Below are 22,688 nucleotides of genomic sequence, written 5' to 3' on the forward strand. Positions count from 1 at the left end.
GGCTTTCTGATCCAACCAGAAGCCAAGGAGTTTGCTTCCTCCAAGTGTTAAATCACTGTATGTGTGGTGATTGTTGATAATCAGCGACATGAATTAGTTTGTCCTAAGAAACGGTGATATTATTTCTAGTGAGGAAGCATATTGGGAATCCTTCTCAGAAACCATTGTAGTTACATTATGCACGATAAAATGTTTAAACAAATTACTTTTTAACACATTCAGAATTTCATAGATAAACTTCTAAAAGGTAATATTCTTATCCTCCCGCCCTATGTTCCCTTTCTCCTGTAGTCCCTCCTTACCCCCCGTTTTAGTTTTCGAGATAACATTTTAAGTTCACATTACAATGAAAAGGCTTAACACATCACAGAATAATATGTTTGAAAAATAAAAAGAAAAAATACTGGTGTATTTGGAATGTAGAAAATAGATACAAACAATAATTGAATGAAAAATGAATATTTCACCTACATACAGTAAGTTTGAGAGCAATCAATGATCACTAAAACTGTATTAATATGACATTCCGGGCCACTGATTTAACAAAGATATAAAGCAGTTTTGCAAAAATTGTATCTGCAATAATACTAATTCACATAAAAGCCTCCCTTCCTTCCTTCCCTCCCTCCCTCCCTCCCTTCCTCCCTCCCTTCCTTCCTCCCTCCCTCCCTCCCTTCCTTCCTTCCTTCCTTCCTTCCTTCCTTCCTTCCTTCCTTCCTTCCTTCCTTCCTTCCTTCCTTCCTTCCTTCCTTCCTTCTTTCCTTCCATTGACACTTGGCTACATCTTAGTTCGGTTACTATGTTGTATTAGTGCAATCTGATGGCTTTCCTGGACACGAATCATTAGTCTCCCATACTTCTCGGCTAATGTTCTCTGAATTTAATAGTGATTTGTGTGACTTGTTATGAAGGTATTATCATACAGATTTAGAAGATGGCATTTAATTATGTGCACTGAATACACATAGAACTCTGTTTTGTTATGTGATTATCAAAGGGCTTTTCTAATTAGCTTGAGTGATATTCTGACTCATTTTAGTTTTTACAATGATGGGAAAAAGAATCAGTGCCAAGAGTCTGTCTAAACTGCCATCACACTTCAAAGAGCACCAGTTAAAAAAAGGAACCTGCAGTCTAAAGCGAAAAATGCTGTTTCTGCTTCAATGCACAATAAATTTGGCCCCTATCGTTTTCTCCCACAAGTCTTTTGTCCATTCCCAGCTCTGAGCTCCATCAGCACTTACTAAAAATGACATTCCTCTGACATCCCTAACCCTGTGTCCTGGATTATTATGATTTCTCCAAGCACAAAGTAAATTTCCCACAAGCAAATCTAGAAACTCCTTGAAGGCTGAGACAATCAATATTGTTTTATTTTTAGGATTAAAATCAGGGGTTGGTGTGTTCCAAACATGGGGGGGGGGAGGGGGGAAAGTAAGAATGAAAGACTGGTTACCTGATTTGGTTGGCTATGTTTATATGAATTGAATTATTGCACCACAGCCCATTAAATGTTCAATGGCATAATAATAATACAAATTAAGAAGATCATTAACAGTTAACACTGGTTACTCAGATTTGGAAGTTCAAATTTGCAAAGTTTCTGTGTTTTTCTACATTGTTATCTATCAAGGGACAAATGCTGAAAAGGGTAAATTTTATCATATATTATATATCAAGTAAAATGAATTTTTAACTAACCAAGAAGCCAGTGTTGAAGGAATGTTAAAAATATCTAGTTTCACTATAGTGATGTGCTGTTTTCTGAAGTAAGTTAGCTGTATCTTTTGAATCCCCATAAAGATGATTGATAGTTTTTCATCCAATTGTACCGTAATAAAGAGTTTATACTAAAAAATCATACAAGTACATAAAATTTATATATGTTGATATTTTTCTTGTTTCTAATAAGTGAAATGCTGCCTTTTTATACTTATACTTTTATGCATAGGAAAAATTTTACTTATTTTAACATGCATCTTAACCATTTTTATGAAAAAAGTAAGTTAATATTCTACAGTGGCTGAAGAATAGCAAATATGCTTTTCTCAATAAACACAGAGCCATCCATTTCTGTAAATGATTAAAAATAGCCCAGGATTTAGTAAACTTTCTGCTGTTGTAGATAAATAAACAAACTGAGGTTAAAAAAAAGACTGTTAGTAGAGACATTTGGTAACGTTTTGGGATAAGTTTTCAATAATTTTTATAATAGGAAAATTTGTTCTCAAATCTTTGTTTCTATAATCCAGACTTTATGTTTGAATTCCATCTGTTTTATTGCAGGATATGAGAAAATAAAACATCAAATTTTGATCATTCTTTTCTTTGGGAGCCTAAAGTTTTGAACCCAAACCAAACTTGTGGTTTTTGGAGTTCATTTGATTTTGGCAAAATGTGCCTTTTAGTTCATCAGGCTTTTAAACTCTCTATTGCATACTGTAACAGTGTGTTTTGAAGAACGAAAAATAAAATTAATGTAAACCACAAAAATGCTTTCTTAATAATAGTCAGATACTGAAAATAAATTAGAAAATGCTACTATAAAAACCATCCATAACAACAAGAAATACAAAAAACGAATTTATTAGCGATGTTGGTCTATAGTTTTCTTTCTCTGATCCTCTATCTGGTTTTGGTATTAAGGTGATGTTGTCCTCATAGAACGAGTTCAGAAGAATTGCCTCCCTTTCTATTGTTTTGAAGAGTTTATAGAGGATTGGAGTCAGCTCTACTTGGAATGCTTTGTAGAATTCAGCAGTGAAGCCATCCAGGCCAGGGCTTTTCTTTGTTGGGAGGGCTTTAATTATTAAGATGATCTCTGCCTCTGTTATAGATTTGTTTAGATTTTTCATTGCGTTGTGACTAAGTTTTGGTAAATGGTGGGAGTCCAGGAGCCTATCCATTTCTTGGAAGTCTTCTGATTTGTTAGCATATAGCTGCTTGTAGTAATTTCTAATTATTCTCTAACTCAAGTAAGAACGGCCCACATACAGAAGACTACCAACAACACCTGCTGGCGAGGTTGTGGGGAAAAAGGAACCCTACTCCACTGTTGGTGGGATTCCAGACTGGTGCAACCACTATGAGAGTCAGTATGGGGAATTCTTCGGCAACTGAAAATCTACATACCATACAACTTAGCGATACCACTTCTAGGAATATATCCAAAAGACTTACTGTGTGAGAAAGCAATGTGTACCTCTATGTTCATTGCAGTACAATCAATAATCACAAAAACATGGGAGACACCTGAGTGCCCATGAACAGAGGACTGGATAAAGAAACTGTGGTTCATCTACTCCAAGGAATATGCCTAAACTATTAAAAAAAGGAAATACAATTGTTTATAGTCAAATAGGCTGAACTGAAGACCATGATGCTAAGGGAAATGAGCTAATCCCCAAAGGTCAGATGTCATATGTTTACCCTAATGTAAGATAATATGATGTCAAATCTAAGGATTTTCCCCTGTGGATTCTACCTTATTGCAGTTCCTAGTTATTTGTACCTTTTGTAAAAAGACCTTATGATGTAATCCATCAATCAGTCATCCATAAGAGACTGATTGCATGTAATCACCTGAGGTTGTCAACGTCCCTTTTATCACTGTTATTGCTACTGCCCATAAGTAACAATGATCTCGTCCTCATCATACTCTCATCAGTGCCACACAGGACAGGTGCTGGCATTTATTCCTATGTAAAGATCTTCGCCACTTTTTTTCACCACCCTAGTGTCAATGTCACATTGCTACTTTTGTTACATGTTAATCAATCTCATGTGACTGAAGGTTCACTATCTTTTTTCTTCTTTTCTTTTATGTTCTTTAAAATTTTTTTCTCCCCATGGTGGACTGTACTCAACGGCATGCATAATGTAAGCGTACTGGAAATTAATGTTCATCCACTGAAACTGAGAGAAGAATGTCCTCATGCTTGCAGTACAGGGATGGACTCACAGCGATATGGCTAATAATCTCCTACACTGTTGGGAGACACCTCAGTGGCAGCATGACAGACTTGTGAAACTTCACAAAAGACATCCATTGTAAGACTGGAGGGGAGAAGGGTGGGGAGGGGGGTAACTTGGGGAAAGGGATGGGGGACTCCAGTGCCTATTAAATGATGTCATAAAACAAAATAAATAAATAAATATATAAATATTTAAAAAGTATGCATAATGGTATTTATCTGTTCTGATCATTAAGTCTCACTTGTATTATCTTTATCTCTCAGACTTTTTGAAATTAGGGTAAAGAGAACTTAGTCTTAAATCTCGTGTTACCTATGTTCAAATCCTCACTGACCTCATTCAATATTTTATAGAATGTATGTGTGGATTATGACAAATTGTATCTGAAGTTTAGAATCTTTTCTTGAGTATAAATAACTTCAAATGTTTTATTAGATGTCTCATAGGCATTTCAAATTTAGTGCATAAAAATAACTTCTGGCTCTTCATCATCCTACAATCATTCTATACTGTCCCCCAGTCTCATAAATATTTAATCCACTTAGTTGCTTATAATCTTGGAACTACCTCTCATGTCTTTCTTTCTTTGATTCCCTGGTCTCAACAAATCCACCCTTGGTGTCCTTTAGCTAACCACTATCCACCCTTAGAGATGTTACCTGTTTTTCTTACTATTGCTTTATATATATATATATTATTTTAAAGATTTATTTTTATTATTTTTATTGGAAAGGTGGATATACAGAGAGGAGAGACAGAGAGGAAGATCTTCCGTCGATCACTCCCCAGGCAGCTGCAACAACTGGAGCTGAGCCAATCCAAAGCCAGGAGCCAGGAACTTCTCCTGGGTCTCCCATGCGGGTGCAGGGTCCCAAAGCTTTGGGCTGTCCTCGACTGCTTTCCCAGGCCACAGGCAGGGAGCTGGATGGGAAGCGGGGCTGCTGGGATTAGAACCGGTACCCATATGGGATCCTGGGAGTGCAAGGTGAGGACCTTATCCACTGCGCCATCGCGCCGGGCCCATGCTATATATTTTTGCACTGAAAAAATTTTAATGTATTTTAAACTGAATAAAATCTAAAATTTTTTTTATTGTTAATAACATTGTATTATGTGATACAGTTTTATAGGCACTGGGATTTCCCCCGCCCCTCCCACAACCTTCCCCACATGGTGGATCCCTCACCTTGCTGCTTAACCACAGTTACAATCTAAAATTGTAAGTATTAATTAAAAGGTGTACTTTACTTCTGACATTTAAAATTTCACAATACTATATCCACTAAAATCATATTTATGGTATTTTCTGTATTTTTTGAAAAATTTAAAATTCAATTCTTGTGTTTTAAAGATTTATTTATTTTTGTCTGAAAAGCAGATTTAAAAGAAAATGCGTGAGAGAGATCTTTCAGCAGTTCACTCTCCAAATTACTGAAATGGCTCAAGCTTAGCTGATTCAAAACCAGGAGCCAGGACCTTCTTCTAGGTATCTTACATGGGTACAGGAGTCCAAGGATTTGTGGTATTATCCACTGTTTTCCAAGACATAATTAAGGAAATGAATTGGAAGTGGAGCATGTGGGTCTTGCGCTGATGTCCATTTGGGAAGCTCGCACTGTAGGTGGAGAATTAGCTGCAAAGCTACTTTACCTTTCCTAATATTTGTTGAAATGTATAAATCCATACATTGAGAAAGAACTTGATGATATCAATGGGAAACTATTCAATCCATTTGGTCCACAGTCTAGAGTAGCTCTGTTTGTTAATTTTTCTAAGTGAGCTGCCCATTGATGAAAGTGGTTTGTTGAGGTCGTCCATTGCTTTTGTATTGAAATCCTTGTTAGCCTTTGGATCCATTAACAATTCTTTTAAATAGCAGATTTCCTTGTCTTTGGTGCATATACATTTAATATAGTCACATCTTCCTTTGAATTGAGGAATTATGCATCACATAATGACCCTTTCCATATTTCCAGAAACACTTCCATTGTTTGCTTTGGATTTTTTTTTGTAATTTGACTAGGAGATTTTCTATTGTCACATTCTTTATAGTAAAAGAATAAGTGCTTATTGTTCTCTGTGTGATCATTTTAAGCATTGTTTGCAAGGCTGGACAGGTAGTGGCAACTCATTTCAATTTCTGTTTTTTTGGCGGAAAGTTTTTATTTCACCTTCATTTGTGAATGAGATATTCACTGGATACATTACATCACACAGTTGAAGAATACACATTTGTTTCATCAGTGCATGGAATTTACCCTAGGATAAACCATATGGTGAATCATAAAGAAGTCCTCAGCAAATTAAAAATGAAATCATATCATATATCATTTCTGACCGTGATGAAATGAAGCTAGAAATCAACAACTGAAAAGCTCTAAAAATATGCAAATACAGGGACTTAAAATATGCCATTGATAAAAATCAAAAGGGAAATTTAAAAAGTCCTTAAAATGATGATGGCAGCATAACATATTAATGCAGGTAGAAATGAAAGTGACACTTGAGCCTTGGATTGTCCTTTTTAGCCCAAGTTTCTACTCCAATGGAAATGTGATCTTGTAGTCTCTTTTATTTTTAATTGTCTGATACTATGATTAGTGGTAACTTAAATTTGTTAATATAGAATGTATTAAAATGATAATGCAAATACTGTTGAAGAAGGGAGAGGAATATGTGGGAAGCAAGGAATGAGGGAAAAGTGGTTGTCTTCTTGAAGTTGTTTTTATGATGTTCATATGTATGATAAAAGTAAGTAATAAAAAACAAAACCCAAACCTATTTCTACAGATTTATAATTAATAATACTGCATGAGTTATTTATGTATTACTTACCTTGCTGAGAAACTACTAAACACCTGTGTATGCCTGGTGCCATTATAGATAGTGAATTCAGTTTTGAAAAAACAAAAAACCAAAAAGACTTAGTCTCTTCCCTCATGGTACTCATAGAACTGATAGACTAGAGACAGACAATCAGCAAATACAGAAATTGTGTTCAACATAATTAATTCAACAAGCTACTTGTACCAAAGGGTTCATCTAGTGAGAGGTCTGAGATCTTAAAATTATAGTGTTATCTATGAATAAGTTGAAGAATTTTGAGAATTGATAATTTACTAAAAGTATGAAAGGCTGTGGTTTTTATTTGATAATAAGATTTCAGTTTGGGATCTTTGAGGATAAAATTTGTTATTGATATCAGATGGGGTAATCTGAAGTTCACTTTCACTCATCTGTAAAATGGAGTGAAAGAACACTGTAAGATAATAATTAAATTAATATAGGTAAAGTAGAACTTGTTTTGTGCTCAATACGAGTGTAGTTTAACTAGTTCATGCAAGTTGAATTAAAGGATAGATTTGTTTTGATGCAATTTTTAAAATCTATGAATAGTTTTTTGGTATAATGTATGCTCCATAAAGAACACAAACACACACACACATGTCCAATTTTGTTGCACCAAAAATTAACTTATCTTATTAGCTTATTACTTAAATCAATTGTCTACAAATTGAAGAACCTTCATAGGTTTTAGCCACAACTGTCATGATTATCAAACATTAGGTTATTTTTATTTATTCCCAAAGACAAAAAGTGAATAGACTAGGTGTCTCAGTGGCCATCACGAGAAGAAAACTCTTACGTTTTTTCTTTTAAATTACTCATAGGTTACTGATTCATAAGAAAGAAATTTGTTGAAAGCACAGCTTAGGATATTTTGTTTGATATTACAGATATGAATATATCAAAAGAGCATAAGTCAACTTTGCTTTAGTTGATTGTTGACTTAAGGCAGATTATTAAAAAAAAGACATATCCGGTACTGTCAAGTTTGTATCTTATTTATCTCCCCTCAGTGTTCCTCATACTTGCAGGTCACAACTGTTACTGTATTACTATGGTTACCTATGGACTCTGGATCAAGAACTAAAAAAGAAAACACAGTTTACATAAATAACAGAATGATTTTTTAAAGATAGTATCCTATGTTCCTTATTGTCCTATCTTATATTCTTTATTAATTTTAAATCAATAACTAAAATGCTTTAGTTTTATTTGCTTAATATATTGAAATAATAGTTAGAATGACTACCTATGGACTTGGCTGTCATGGAAAGTTCTGAGTTTTATCTAACAAGTTAGAAAATGTCTGAAAATTTTACAACATGGAAACCAAAAATAACAAATTTAATTTAAAATACAGTTTTTCATAAGAAAATCTAAGAAGTCTTTAAAAACGTGCATATACTTTCAAGGGGTGAACACTGAAAATGTTGCAATTGTGTAGCTGATTAGATCTATACCTAAATCCCACATCTACTCTTCATTAGCCATGTAACTATCCTCTCTGAACTTCACTTTTTTGCACTGATAAAATGGTGAGCGTAGTTCTGCTTCACATAATTGGATGTGATAATATGAAGAAAACCCCTGCCATTAATGTTGATCTGAAGCCAGGAGCTTATTCCAAGTCTCACTTGTGGGTTTAGGATCCCAAGATTTTGGGCCATCCTCTACTGATTTCCCAGGCCTTATGCAAGGAGCTGGATGGGAAGTGGAGAAGCTGGGATACGATCAGACATCAGCATGGGATCCCGGCACATGCAAGGCAAGGATTTTAGCCATTGAACCATTGCACCAAGCTCTAAATAAAGTTTCATTTTAGTCCTATTATGCCGTAGTCCTATTATGCTGTTTGAGGTTGAGATAATATTACATTTTACAGCTACTGTTTTTCATATTGACATCATTTCATCTTAAATTAAGGTAAACATGTGGTATCTAACCTTTTGGGATTGGCTCATTTCCCTTAGCATAATGGTTTCCTGTTGGGCCTATTTGGCCACAAAGACCTGCATTTTTTTCTTTTAATAGCTGAGTAGTATTCCATGGAGTAGATGAACCATAGCTTTCTTATCCAGTCTTCTGCTGATGGGCAGTTTGGTTGCTTCCATGTTTTTGCAATTACTGATTGTGCTGCTATGTGCAGGTTGGTTTCTTGTGTAACAGGTGTTTTGGATACATTCCTAGGAGTGTTGTTGTTGGATCATATGGTATGCAGATTTTGGGAACTCTTTTTTTTTAAATTTTATTTTTCATCATGTTTTCACAGTTGATTAGGTGGGAAGGGAAAAGGGCTAGGGGAAAGCTGGTGAGACCATTATTTCCACACCTTTCTTACCTTCTTCCTATATCTGGAAGAAGGGAGAGACAAGGGGAGAAGCCGTACCCAGCCTCCCAACCATGCCAGTATGCAGGGATGGGGAATAGACATCTGATGTCATCCCAGGGTCCCTGATATGGAGCATGTTTTGAGGGTTCTGTTCAAGTGGTTTTGAGAGTTGTGACATTCTGCTGATCTTGCATGTTGAAAGATGAGGAACTCTTCCCAAGGTCCGTTGGCTTTCACAGTCTACCCCAGATTCTCCCCATTCATTCAGACATTTGCTTTCAAGCTTCACTGGGGTAGTTGATCAATTTGCTCTGCCCTCCTTCCTCAACTATGATATCAAATGTCTTCTACAGGCTCCAATGGACTGACTAATCCTTTATGTGCTTCTGGGTATGCTGGCCATTGCACCATCTTCAGTAACTGAGAAGGCCCCATTCAGAGACATGCACTCTGCTGTCAGATTGCAGGTCCTGTCACTCTCCCTAAGGTTGGAGTTCTGAGTCCAGAGGTTTAGTTGGGGGGAGCTTCAAAGAAATCTCATTGAGGTGATCCCAGACCTGAGTACTGTGTGTGAACACACCATTGTTTGTGTTGGAGGCTCTGGCTTTTTCTGTCACCCACATCAGCCTACACACACTCTGATAGTTGCAATTGCTAGGCCAGGTCTATCTCCAACTCGGTCTCTTGTGCAAATCAGTGGGTGCTACAGCCCAGCCCAACCCCACCCACCACATGCTTTGCCCACACTTACAACATCAGGAGCTGTAGCCCAGTCAGAGCATCCCCTAATAGCTCCCACTGGGCAGGCCCCCAGCCTGAATTCCTGTATTTGCCAGCATATGCAGTGGACTGGTCCATTCTGTCCCACATCCCAATTTATTTCTTATACACATTATTGGGTGTTGAAGTCAAACTCAAACCAACCTACTCCACCCTCCAGCCCTCACTCATGCTAGTGGTTGTCATTGCCTGTCTACCCAAATCCGACCCCTGTCCTGGTTCCTGTGCTTACCATTGGGAGCTGAAGTCCATCAGAGAAGTTCCCACAGTTTCTGTATTGGACCTATTCCCTGACCTGGATCTTGCATCCTCCAGGAGGTTCTGCAAGTTCAACAGGACTTGCCCCTAGTCACAGCACTTGTCAGCTAATGCTGTGGCAAAGCTCAGCCAGCCTGCCTTTACTCTGGCCCATGCCTGTATCATACAGTTGGTTAGTCCAGCCTGGCTCTCCCCCTAACACTGTTCACATGCAGGCTAACAGGTTGTGTACTCTTGCCCTGCCTGATCTGCCTGTAGAGCAATTCTTAACTTTCCAGTGTGTATAGGTGAAATAAAAGGCTATCAAGAGTGAGTAAGGAATTTTCTGTTAACCTCAGATATGTTGAGACAAGTGACTACATTTGCCTTCAGAGAATAGCATTTGCTCCCATTTTACTTTCAAAATTATATGTGGTAGTCTTCCCTTGGTAGATTCCATAAAATAACCATATGCAGAAAGGAATTCTGAGAAATGTAGTTTCAGGGTTATTGTGGGAATATAATAACATTAATGATTAAATAGTAAACTGCCAAAAACTAATGAGAATATCTGAAAGATAAATATAAATTCCAGAATTCAATAAATGCAATTTTAGTTTACTAGTGGGATAAATTGTATTAGAGATAGTTGGAGAGAGGAGAAACTATTTAAATTACAAAAAAGAAGTAAGGAGATGGAAAATATGAAAGGGAAGTTAAGATAATTGCATGATGGAATGAGAAGTTTTTAGAGAACATACATAATATGTTGGAATCAAATCATTAAGAAATATTTAGAAAGGGGACTAATTCTAAAACGTGGATCAATGAACTGAAGAATAAGATTAGGAAGGGAGTGGGAAAGGTTGCTAGACACTGAGCTGTGAGGTTAGGCAATTGATGTAAATGTGGATGTTGCCATTGAATTGGGGCTAGAGCATTTAGAGAGGATTAATAAGGTAAACAAACAACAGCTTGAATGACAGAAAAATGTCTGGAACATTGACTTTAGCCCAGCGTCTTGAATATATCATAAAAAAAGGATGTGTTATGGTTGATGTTTTTGGAATCAAGGGGACAAAAAGCTGAAGTCTAAGTAGCATTCAAGTCCAGATGAGGTCAATGTATTACGTGCTTGCTTAGTATTCCAATTGCATGTTCCTACTGAATCTAGATGCTGTAAGTGTTAGGGCAATACATAATGAGTGCTCCAGTAGCCCACACCCACTATATTTTCTGGGGCCTGTTGTTTCTAGATTACTAAGATTTGAGCTCAAAACAATACCAAGGATGTGAGGAGTGGCTCTTGCAGACTAGTTTCCCTATGAACCTAGATTCTGGCTTGCTGAGTTTCCAGTGCTATTCTAGCAGTATAGCATCTAAATATTCTATGGTAAAAATGTAAAAATGTCAAGAACTGTAAAGGGATGGTTTTCTGATAGTAGCCTACTGCATAGAATAAATAGGTCTCTGAAACACATTTTCTACTACTGTAATATTTGAATATCATCGGCCTGCTTTACTTGAAGAGAGAATATAGAGCCAAATAATCCTTTAATTGGAACAATATAAGCTTTTGAGGATTATTTTTCAGCATAAGTGTAGACAAAAATCTATTTGTTTTTGGTTTATTTTTCTCATAGTTAAGAAATAGACCAAATTCAGAGACATAAGAAAATGACTTTACTCTCAAACAATGTAAATATTTGAGAGTAATTGTTCTACAGCAAAAAAGAGATAAAGGAGCATTTTAAAAAGATTTATTTATTTTTATTGGAAAGGTAGACGTACAGAGAGAAGGAGACACAGAGGGAAAGTCCTTCTTTCTGGCTCACTCCCAAAGTAGCCACAACAGCTGGAGGTGAGCCAATCTGAAGCCAGCATCCAGGAACTTCTTCTGGGTATCCCACATGGGTGCAGGGTCCAAGGCTTTGGGCCATGTTCTGCTTTCACAGGCCACAAGCAAGGATCTGGATGAGAAGTGGAGCAGCCAGGATAGGAATCACTGTCCGTATAATATCCCAGTGGTTGCAAGGTAAGGATTTAGCTACTGCTAGACCATCGTGCTGGGCCTTGGATGATGATAATTCTTTAAAATGAAATATCTAGAAAATACTAACAAAATGGGTTATGACTGTGAAGTTTCTAGATAAACCTTGCATCAGCTGTATCTTCTCTCTGGGTTAATGAACAATAGTTTGGATTCTCTATTACTTAAAGTCAAACTAATGTGGTAAATGTAACCCTGAGCAAGTGACTCAGATTGTCCTTTTACTTACTCTTTCCTTGGGAAGTTTTCTGTACTATCCAGTAACGATTCACTTGCAGAGCTTACTCTATAACCCAGTGATCATCAATCCCAGTGCAGACTTGCTTTTTTTGCTTGTTTTATTTTGTTTTTATTTAACTTAGTTTTTTTTTTAACTAATGCACTGTGGCTTGTAAATATAATTCTATACATCTTGCAGAGTCTGTGGATTCTGAGGAATGAAGTTATGTTTCTAGTCCACTGGGAAAAACCAAGAAATATTGAATTATTATTTTTTTCTAGATATCAAGGATTTTGTATCATAGTAAACTTCAGAGAATTACATTCTTGGATCACAGCTTTAGCCCAATGTAACTGTGGCCATTCAGGGTTTATGGAAATAAACTGGTAGGTGTGAAATTTCATTGCCCATAGGCCACTCTATCCCTCAAAGTAATTATAAACAGTTTTTGGAATCTTAAAAATGTTTAAAGCAAGAAGTTTTCAGAGTTTCTGATAGAACTTCTATCTCTGCCACCTGATTCTATCTTAAAGCATGAAGTTTTCAGAGTTTCTGATAGAACTTCTAGCTCTGTCACCTGATTCTATCTTCCTGCTAATGCACATCTCAGGAGGAAACAAGTGATGACTCAAGACCTTGGACCCCTGCCACATGTGTGGGAAGTCTGGACTGAATTCCTGACTCAGCATGGTCTAGTCCTGGGCACTACGGGCATTTCAAGTGTGAACTGGTGGATAAAAATTTTATATCTCCGTTTATCTGTCTCCTGAGTAAATATAAAAAAAAAAAAAAAAGAAAAGAAAATCTACGACCTTTAACTCAGAATCCATGGACATACCGAAATCCCTTACATTCAGCTATTTCCCGCTAGAAAGATTTGTCTTCATCAATTATTGAGGTTACAGGTTTGAGGGGCCCCCTTTTACTTGCTCCCTTTCCTCTGAAGGGAATAACCAACATGTAAAGCTCAGGTGAGGAGGGAGACAGAGGTGAAAAGAAATTCTGACTGATCTGTCTCCAGATGATGGAATGTTGCCATGTATCTGACACATTCACACAGAAAAATTCATTCAGTTTCTTGCTGTGGGCCCTCTTTTCAATGTCTCAGAGAAGCACTCCACAGCCTTATTTGGTAAAATCTCATTCCCAAAGAGCAAGTTTTCAAGTGTCAGCAGTTTATTATCTGAGCTTCCACAGTGCCTGCAACTGAGATTCTTGCCTCAGTAAAAGTGAAATGTGCAATGATAGGAGAGCTTGAGCTGCATGATTTCCAGACACATTTGCCAGCATGTAATGTTCTTGAACTAACGTGAAGCTTTCACTGCTTAATGCAGGAATATAGGTAGCATTTTGCACACATGGATGTTGGCTGTTGTATCTGTGACCAGAGCAGTTTTTTCAATTGTTTTACAGAGAACTGTGGTCTTGAGTTTTACCTGGATTTAATGGAAAGTTTACACCGAGAATTTCAGTTTCAAGTTTTATTTAATTAGTATCACTTGACAATTTTAAAATTTCTTCTCATGTAAAGTGGGATGTAGTTTGCACTAATTTTTAACATCATTAATAACCTTACAGTGTGTGAAACACAGCTATCACTGTGATTGGGCACTTGCTCAGCGTTACTAACTTGCAATTGCTATTGAAGACCAAGTGTGAGACATAAAAACAAGCCATAGTAATAATCTCATAGTTATATTTTAACAAAGTATTGAAATTTAAAGACATAAAAATCTACAAATAAAATGATTTAAAAATCAGTTTACTCAAAAAGTGTGTCAGATTATTACAATGCTACATTTGTTACTTTATAATTATTGATAATAACTACCAATAGTTTCAGATATCAATCTAAGCACACAAATACCTTCATTTTAACATCATCAATATTTAACCATATTACTTGTCAGGGTAAGGTGACATAAATGCCGATGTTTTAAACTTGAATTTGTGCATGCTTTCCTGGAGTTTCATGTGCAAAAATAAATTTTCTATGTATATGGGAAGTGAAGCTAAAGAAAATAAATTGTAGGGACCAGGGAAGGAAAAGGAGCTACTTAGAATGCTGTTGTGAACAGTTTGGCTGCATTGAGTTACACACCAAGATAGAGGTCTACCTGTTCAAGAAACTGCTTTGTCACCTGGAAACATCTATTGATTGGTTCATACTCCCTTAGCTGTGATTGATGCTATTTGTGGGGGCATTTCTTTACAAAGATTGAATTTCCCTGACATCTATTTAAATATATTTGATATTTTTACTCAGGCTCAAATATAGTTATTTACTTAACTAATACTTCATGTCCACTAAAGTTGGTCTATGGAAATGTGTATAAGCTGGGAAGTTAATTTTTCACCTTAACACAACAACCTTATCCTAAGGTCATGCTTGATTTAGAGATTTAAGTTAGTGCTGAGGTTTAGATTCACTTCTCTCCATGCTCCTGGAGTCGTACACTTTGTATTTTCTGAATTTTTACTAATACAAAGAGAACAAATTTCACACATTTCCAAGTGGATGACCACATTTTCTTCACAATACCTCTTCCTGTTTCCCTTCTGCTCATTCGTTTTTCTGGGCCTTCTCTTAATCTGTCCAGATCATTCAGGCTGCGGAGAGTTGCCCACCTCTCAGCCAGACAATGTCTGGGATGCCCCAGGTTGGCTGCACACCCTAGCAGATGTTTCCACTTTAATCCTTTGAGTTTTTTCATTTAACCACTTCTTTAGTTGAAATTAAGTATGTTAATTAATTAATTATATTTTCAGAAAACACAGGAGAGAAAATGGACAAAATGGTGTATAAGTTACACACATGGTCTGAGTACATCTTATTAGTACCTTTGAAAATACATATACTTTCCAAATAAATCGCACTCATCATTTTTGAAGGTTTCTAGTTCAAATTTAGGTGTTATGATTGTAATAGAAGATTTTATTGTTTACTGTCATCTTTTCATGTGGACTTTGCTTAAAACTGTCTAGGAAATTCTTCTTTGTACATACTGTGATAGATTAACCATCAGGGAGTCTTGGCCAAGAGACTGAAACCTCAAGTGCGCAGAAAGTAAGCAATAAAGAATTAAACATGAATAATCATGTCTGATGCACCCTTTCCTGTAAGGATGATAGTGCAAGAGTGTTATGAAATCATAAAGGTTTTGGGTTCTTATATTAAGAGTTAAACATCTCCTTCTGCTCAACAAGCTGAATTTTCTAAGTGAAAATTTATCTAATTTTATCTGAACTTGTAGAGCCAGACTGACTGGAGCCAATTCAGTATTTCAGTATTTAGAAGTCATGGAAATGCTATACCCTCAACATTGAAATGTGTTTGCTTACTAAATCAGTATTTCTCAAACATAAACTACTGGTAGAGAAGTGCCGGTAAACATACTGCCTATGTAGCAGTTAACAAAACATAAAATCCCTGCCCTGTGCATCTTAAACTCTAATGTAAGGAGGATAGGTTCAGATGATAATCAATATAGATATGTAAAATATGTGACACATTGAAATATGAAAAGGAAAGAAGATAGGAAATGTCGGGACTGTGTGCTTTGTGTGGGTACTGTGGATGCTGGGGAATATGTTGCGTACAGTGATTGTGACACAAATCATCTCAAGAAGGTGATAGTTGAATGAAGTCCTAGCTAAAGTGATCAAGTGAGTCATGTGACAACTCAAGGTATAAACTTCCTAGGTAGAGTGTGGAATTGTACATGGTGGGAAGTCTGCAGCTAGAGGGACAAGAGCAAGCACAACAATGGTTGGAGTCTCGGCTGGAGTGGTGACACATCACGTGCGTCCTCCAGGGACAGTGCAGAAGCCACTGCTTCTCCCCGAGAAACCACTGAAGAGCTCTCATCTATTGGCTCAGTCTCCAAAAGACAAGCAAATCCTTCCATAGGAAAAGAACATATCAACTTAGTCACTCAATGCCCTAAATAGAGAAGGCAGCTCACTACCCAGTAGAGAAACTGGTGATATTGGTTACTTAATGATTAGATCTTCCTTGCAGCTCTCCACATTGGATTTGAATATTTGAGGTAAATTCAAAAATGAATATTTTGATCTAGTGCTTAAAGTGCTCATAACTTCATCTTCCTGCTAATGCAGAGCATGAAAAGCAGTAGTTATGGTTCAAGCACTTGAGTTTCTGCTTTCTTTATGCATGACCTGGACTGAGTTCTTGGCAAGTGATGTGGAATTGGCCCAACTCCAATCATGTAGGCATCTGGGCATGAATCAGCAGATGGATCTGTCACTGTCTCTCACACAAAAATCAATCAATAAATTTGTTCCTAAAAAGTGATTATTTTCTCCTTAAAAGGAGACTTCATTCCCTTTGTGTATATTACTGCCTCATGGGTGATTTTCATGTATTTTAGAAAAATAATGCCATTTAGCAGGTAAGCAAGGGTTCTGAGACTGAGTTGTTTGGAGAGGGGAATAGGAGGACCTTTAAGTGTCTGACTAAAGTATCAGTTTACCTAGGAGACCTGAGCTGGAGCAGTTAGCATCAATTATCACTGGCAGGCATATACTGAGGCTGGGATGTGGATCCTCTTGGTAGGCTGGACCAAGGTGCCCACCAATGAGAATCAGAACAATGAATGGGTAATGTGTGACTGGACCATGACACTGAGTAATATTTGAGTGAATCAGGACAGGAGGCAGAATTTGTAGAGACATATGAGTTCTCACTCCCGTGGAACAAAAATCTCCATTGACATGCACCATAACTGTGGCTGGAAACAGGCCTGGTTAGGGTACTGAGGGGATGCCCTAGCTAGATTGGGGTTCCCATTGGAGAGCACGAGATCTTGAATGGGGTCAGCAATATAGGCTGGACATGACTGCAATTCTCCTCAGCCTGGGTGTAGACTGGTCTGGGGAGTGCCAGACTGGGCTAGACTCCAGCACCCATTGGTATGCATGAGAGCCAACATGGGTATGGAACTGGCTGGACTAGGTCTTGGCTTCCACTGAACCACATGAGAGCAGTGTCTGGGTGTGGACCAGGTATGACTGGGTTGAAGCAGCCAGCAGTGAGAGCCGAAAGGGTTGTGACATGGTTGGGCAAGACCACTGTTCGTGCCAGGACAAGAGGTGGATAAAGTCTACCTGGGCCAAAGACCCACTGGTGTGTACAGCATCTGCCAATGGGAAGAGACCTGATAGAGGAGCTTGAGGAACTCCTACGTTAGAATGCAGTCCTTGAAGATGTGTACTAGAACCAAAGCGAGGATCAGCCTAGACCAGGCCAGGTTACAATACCCACCAGCATACATGTTGATCAGGTCAGGGAGTGAGCCAGGCTGGGCCAGTTTATAACATGCACTGGTAGATCTGAGAACCAGGAGAGGATGCAGGAAGGGCTGAGTTGGGCTGAATCACCAACCAGTTCACATTAAGGCCGGAACTGGAGACTGGCTGGGCCTGGCTGGGCTGGGGGAAGGGCTGGGCATAAGCTGGAACTGGGGGAAGGCTGGACCAACCCAGGCTGAAGCACCTTGCAGGTGGATGCTGAGGTGAGGCAAACCATCATAGCCAGGGGGAGGTGAGTGCTGGGTCCCAGTAGCAGGGAATGCCATTGACCCAGGTCACCTTGCTTGGCACTTTGGCCCACTAGGGCAGTGGGTGCTGGGTCTATGAGATTCAGGGGTGGGGGGTTCAGTGGGGCCCTGGTTGCCTGGACTGAATCCTTGGCCTGCCTGTGCATTAGGAGCCAGGTCTGTGAGCACCAAAGGCAAGGGGGTGTGGCAAGTCCTGGGCCCTTGATTTGCCTGCATGTTGATGCTGGGTCCATGAGCCTCAGGGCCACTATATGGGAGGGGGCACAGTGGGCCCATGTTATTTATCTAGCCTGGGTCCTTGGCCAGCCTGCACAGTGGGGTCTGGGTCTATGAGCCTGACAGGTTGGGGAGTCTGGCAGGGCCTGGGTCATCTGGTTTGGAACCCTGGACCACCTGCATGGAGGGTACTGTGCTGGGGTCCATGCAGTAGGTGTGGAAAATGGGAAGGTGTAAAGAGTATTGTTCCATTACAGGCTGGGCCGCAAGGAATTTTCCATTGCACGGCAGGGCCCAGCAGATGTCTCTACCACCACCTGAATGTAGCTCCACCTCCCTTTGCATGGACACAGGACAACTCCATTGAGAACTCTGTAATCTGTTTAGGCCTTGTCTGCCACTGCAGAGTTGGTGTTTACCACCAATGTAAGCTTGGAAGTTGATGTTGCTGATACCATTTTAGCAAAAGAGCCTTTTTTTTTATTGCTGCCTGGGCTGCCCCCATTGACCATATGCTAGTCAAGGGTGTTAAGTCCCCAGGTATAGTGGGAATCTATTCTTTCCTCTTTTCTTGATCTTTAACTCCCTCCTTCTGTGATGCATTTCCTTCCTTAACTGATTCAAGACAAAGTTGTAGGATGAGGATTGTAGTAGGAATGTGTTACTGATTGATATGCACCATCTACTGAGAACTTCCTGACCACAGAATGAGGGTGGATAACATCCTGCTTTAACGTGAAACAAATGGCAGAATTTTCCTTGGAAATACCATTTTGACCATGACATAAAAAGTCTGAGCCAGAGTTTGACTACTTCTGTATAAATAAAGCGGTCAACTTTCTTGCATTGTCCATTATGATCTTGGAATTGTGGTCCGTTTCTTTCCTCTTTGCGCCTCAATCTTGTACCCTTCTCGAGTTCTGAACTCAGCTGGAGCTGGACTCTGGCAGTACTGGACTCATGAGCCTCAGGGGTGGAGGTTCAGCATGGCCTGGATCGCCTGGCATGAGTCCTTGGCCTGCCTATGTGGGGGTAGGGGTGGAGGGCAGGATGGTGCTAGGTCATGTGACCTAGGGGTGGTAGTGGAATGGTGAGATTGGCAGCAATTCAGAACTGCTGAACTATCAAAGCCACTTGAGCAGGACTTTTAGAGCATGCCCCACATCATGGACCTGGGATGGGTGGGAGGCTGGATGGGGCTTCTCCCTTTTCTCTCCCCTTATTCCAGATACAGAAAATAATAATAATAATAATAATAAATTTAATAATAATAATAATAATAATAATAATGTGGGCACAATGTTCTTAACTCCTTTCCTGTAGCCCTTGACCCTTTGTGCCCTAATCAACTATGTAAAGATTATCAAAATAAAATAACTACAAAAAGCCCCCATAATCTGCAATAATCTGTACCCCACACTTAAGACTTACTATGTTCCTAGGGCTTCCCGTCAAAGTCATACATGGTTGGTTGAGGGGTCTGAAGTATCATTAATTCTCTGGGATCATTTAATTTAGTAACTTGAGAAAAATGGAATGAGAGTAATTGGAAAGATTGCAAAGCTATTTACACTTTCAACTCAGGTTTTCAGTATTCCCAGCTGTCAATCAACCTTTGATATAGATATAGCAGGTTCTTTCACCAAATAATATTAAAACTTTAAAGGATAATCAGAAGATATTAACAAGAATATGTAAGAGTGAGGAACTGTGACAATATGTAAATGCTAACTCCAAATATCTGGAATTATTAACTAGTCTGAATTTCAATTAGCTTTTTATTCCTTAATAGCATTGATTATAATGCAAAAATTCTGCTAATAATTGCTAATAAGATATATGGATTCTTGTGCATACTAGCAAGTACAGGACCTGGCGCCTGGCAGTCCATCATCCCAAACAGGTAGTGCTTGCAATTGCTGGGTCAGTTCTGTTTCCAGCCCTGTCTTCTACACAGATCAATGGGTGTTGCAGTCCAACCTGATGCTGCCCAGCACACACTTGGCCCTCACACAAGCTAGTGGGAGCTGCAACCTAGTTGGAACGATCAGCAATAACCCCCACCAGGCCCACCCCCTGCCCTGGATCTAGTGCTTGCCACTATGTACGGCAGACTGATGCAGTCTGTCACACATCCCATTCAGTTCTCATACATATCAATGGGCATTGAAGCCTAGTTCAACCCAACTAGTCCCGCTATCCAGTCCATACTGGTGCCAGTGGGTGTCACCATCTGTCGAGCCATGCCTTCCCCTAGTCCTGGTTCTCATGCTCACCAGTCAGAATGACAGCCCAAGAGAGAGGTGCCCACTGTCTCCCTACTGGGCCCACTCCCACTCCAGGATTATACACTTTCCAGGCGGTTCTGCAGTTTAATTTGACAGAATTAGCCTCTTGAGCCAGCATCTACAAGCTGATGCTGCACAAATTCCAACCAACCCTCACCCACGTTTATGTTTGCATCAGTAGGGACAGTATTCTAGTCTGGCTTTTCCTTCATCTAGCTCACATAAGGCCCATTGGTGTTGTAACCCTGCCTAGCCTGGTCTGCCCCCATCCCTGCTCATGCTCTCAGGTGGGAATGGCTGTCCAGCAGGGGGGCCCTCCATGTTCCCTCTACTGGCTTTGCCCCCTCCCTCCCTGGTTCTCACCTGTGCTGGTTGCCCACTGCAACCCAGTCTGGCATGACTCCCCCTCTCAGCATTTGCCAGTGGGTGCTGTAGCCTGGCCAGGCCTGGCCCGGCCCCAGTTCCAGCTGACTCTGGTGAGGGTTACAGCCTAGCCCAGCCCAGCAGGCACCCAGCCCCAACTGTAATACGTACTGGTATGTGTTGTGACCATAGCTTGCTCAACCCACACTCTCTTCTGGTGCTCAGATTCACCAGCGGGTGATGTGAACTGGTTCAGCCTGGTCCGTCCCCGGCCTGTGCCAAATGTATGATGGTGGACACCTTTCCCTGGTCTGGTCTGGCCTGCTCCCTATCATAGTTTTTGCACTCACCTGAAGGGACTATGTCCTCACAAAGGGGTTTCCCAAGCTCCCCCATCAGAGCCTCTCCCAGTGTCATACTGGTGAGTCCATGGTTAGTCCATCTTTTGTTCTGGTAGGAAGAGTGGCCTTTCCTGACTGATCTTCAATCCATTCTGGTTGTTACTGTTGGATGTTTCAGGCCAGCCAAGGCTAGTCCATATCCAGACACAGCTCACACATGGCTCAGCAGGGGCAGAGACCTAGCCTAGTCTGTTCTGCATCTACCCTGTCCTCCAGAGCACGATATGGTGCTGGAGTCTAGCCCAGTTTGGTGCACCCAGTCTCAGTCTACACTTGTGCCAAGGGTGACTGCAGCCATATGCAGACTAGAACGCAATCCCCACTGTGGCCGCGGCATTCACCAGTGAGAACCCCAACTCAACCAGGGTGTCCTCTTAGCTGCCCAACTGGACCTGTTTCCAGCCATAGATCACATGCATGCCAGTGGTTGCTCTGACACAGCTTGGCATAGCCCCTCACCTGTCTTGGTCTTTGCCTTAAATGCTGCGGCCTAGCATTCCTGGCTCATGCAGACCAGTAGGTATAAGAGTCTAGTTTGGCATGACCTGTGCTCCAGCCTCTTGCTTATGAGCCTGGTCCACTCCCTTCTTTTTTTTTTTTTTTTTTAAAGATTTATTTTTTATTTGAAAGGCGAATATACAGAGAGGAGGAGAGACAGAGAGGAAGATCTTCCATCCGATGATTCACTCCCCAAGTGAGCGCAATGGCTGATGCTATGCCGATCCGAAGCCAGGAGCCTCTTCCGGGTCTCCCACGCGGGTGCAGGGTTCCAAAGCTTTGGGTTGTCCTTGACTGCTTTCCCGGGCCACAGGCAGGGAGCTGGATGGGAAGCGGGGCCGCCGGGATTAGAACCGGTGCCCATATGGGATCCCGGGTGTGCAAGGTGAGGACCTTAACCACTTGCGCCACCGCGCCGGGCCCTCCACTCCACTCCAACCCACACATTAACCAGTCATTAGAGCTACTTTGCTCATCTTGCCTGATCCCCAGGCCTAGACCATGTGATCATCAGTGAGAGTTTTGACCCACTAGGATAGTTTCCCAAGTTCTCCTACTTGACCCACTCCCAGGCCCAGATTTCATACATGCCAGTGGAAATTAGGTCAGTACCCTTAAGAGTCTGCCCTTCCATTTTGGCCTTGTATGAGCTGGTGAACATTGTAGCCCAGCCCATTGCACACCCTGGCTGAGGATGCACATTCGGGTGCTGCTGCCTTGACCTGCCCAGACTGTTGTTGATTACTTTATCCATGAGTGATGGCAGGTTCCATGGGCAGACCTAGCTTAGTCCATCCCCACCCCAACTGTCGATCTACCCAGCATAACTATTATTTCCACAGGGTTTGGCCCACTGAATCCCCTGGACATGGTTCTCTCATGTGCTGGTTAGTGTCATGTCCCTG

Source organism: Ochotona curzoniae, unplaced genomic scaffold (genome assembly GCF_017591425.1).
Source record: "Ochotona curzoniae isolate NIBS_2020 unplaced genomic scaffold, NIBS_Ocur_1.0 contig_4612, whole genome shotgun sequence".
Lineage (NCBI taxonomy): Eukaryota > Metazoa > Chordata > Mammalia > Lagomorpha > Ochotonidae > Ochotona > Ochotona curzoniae.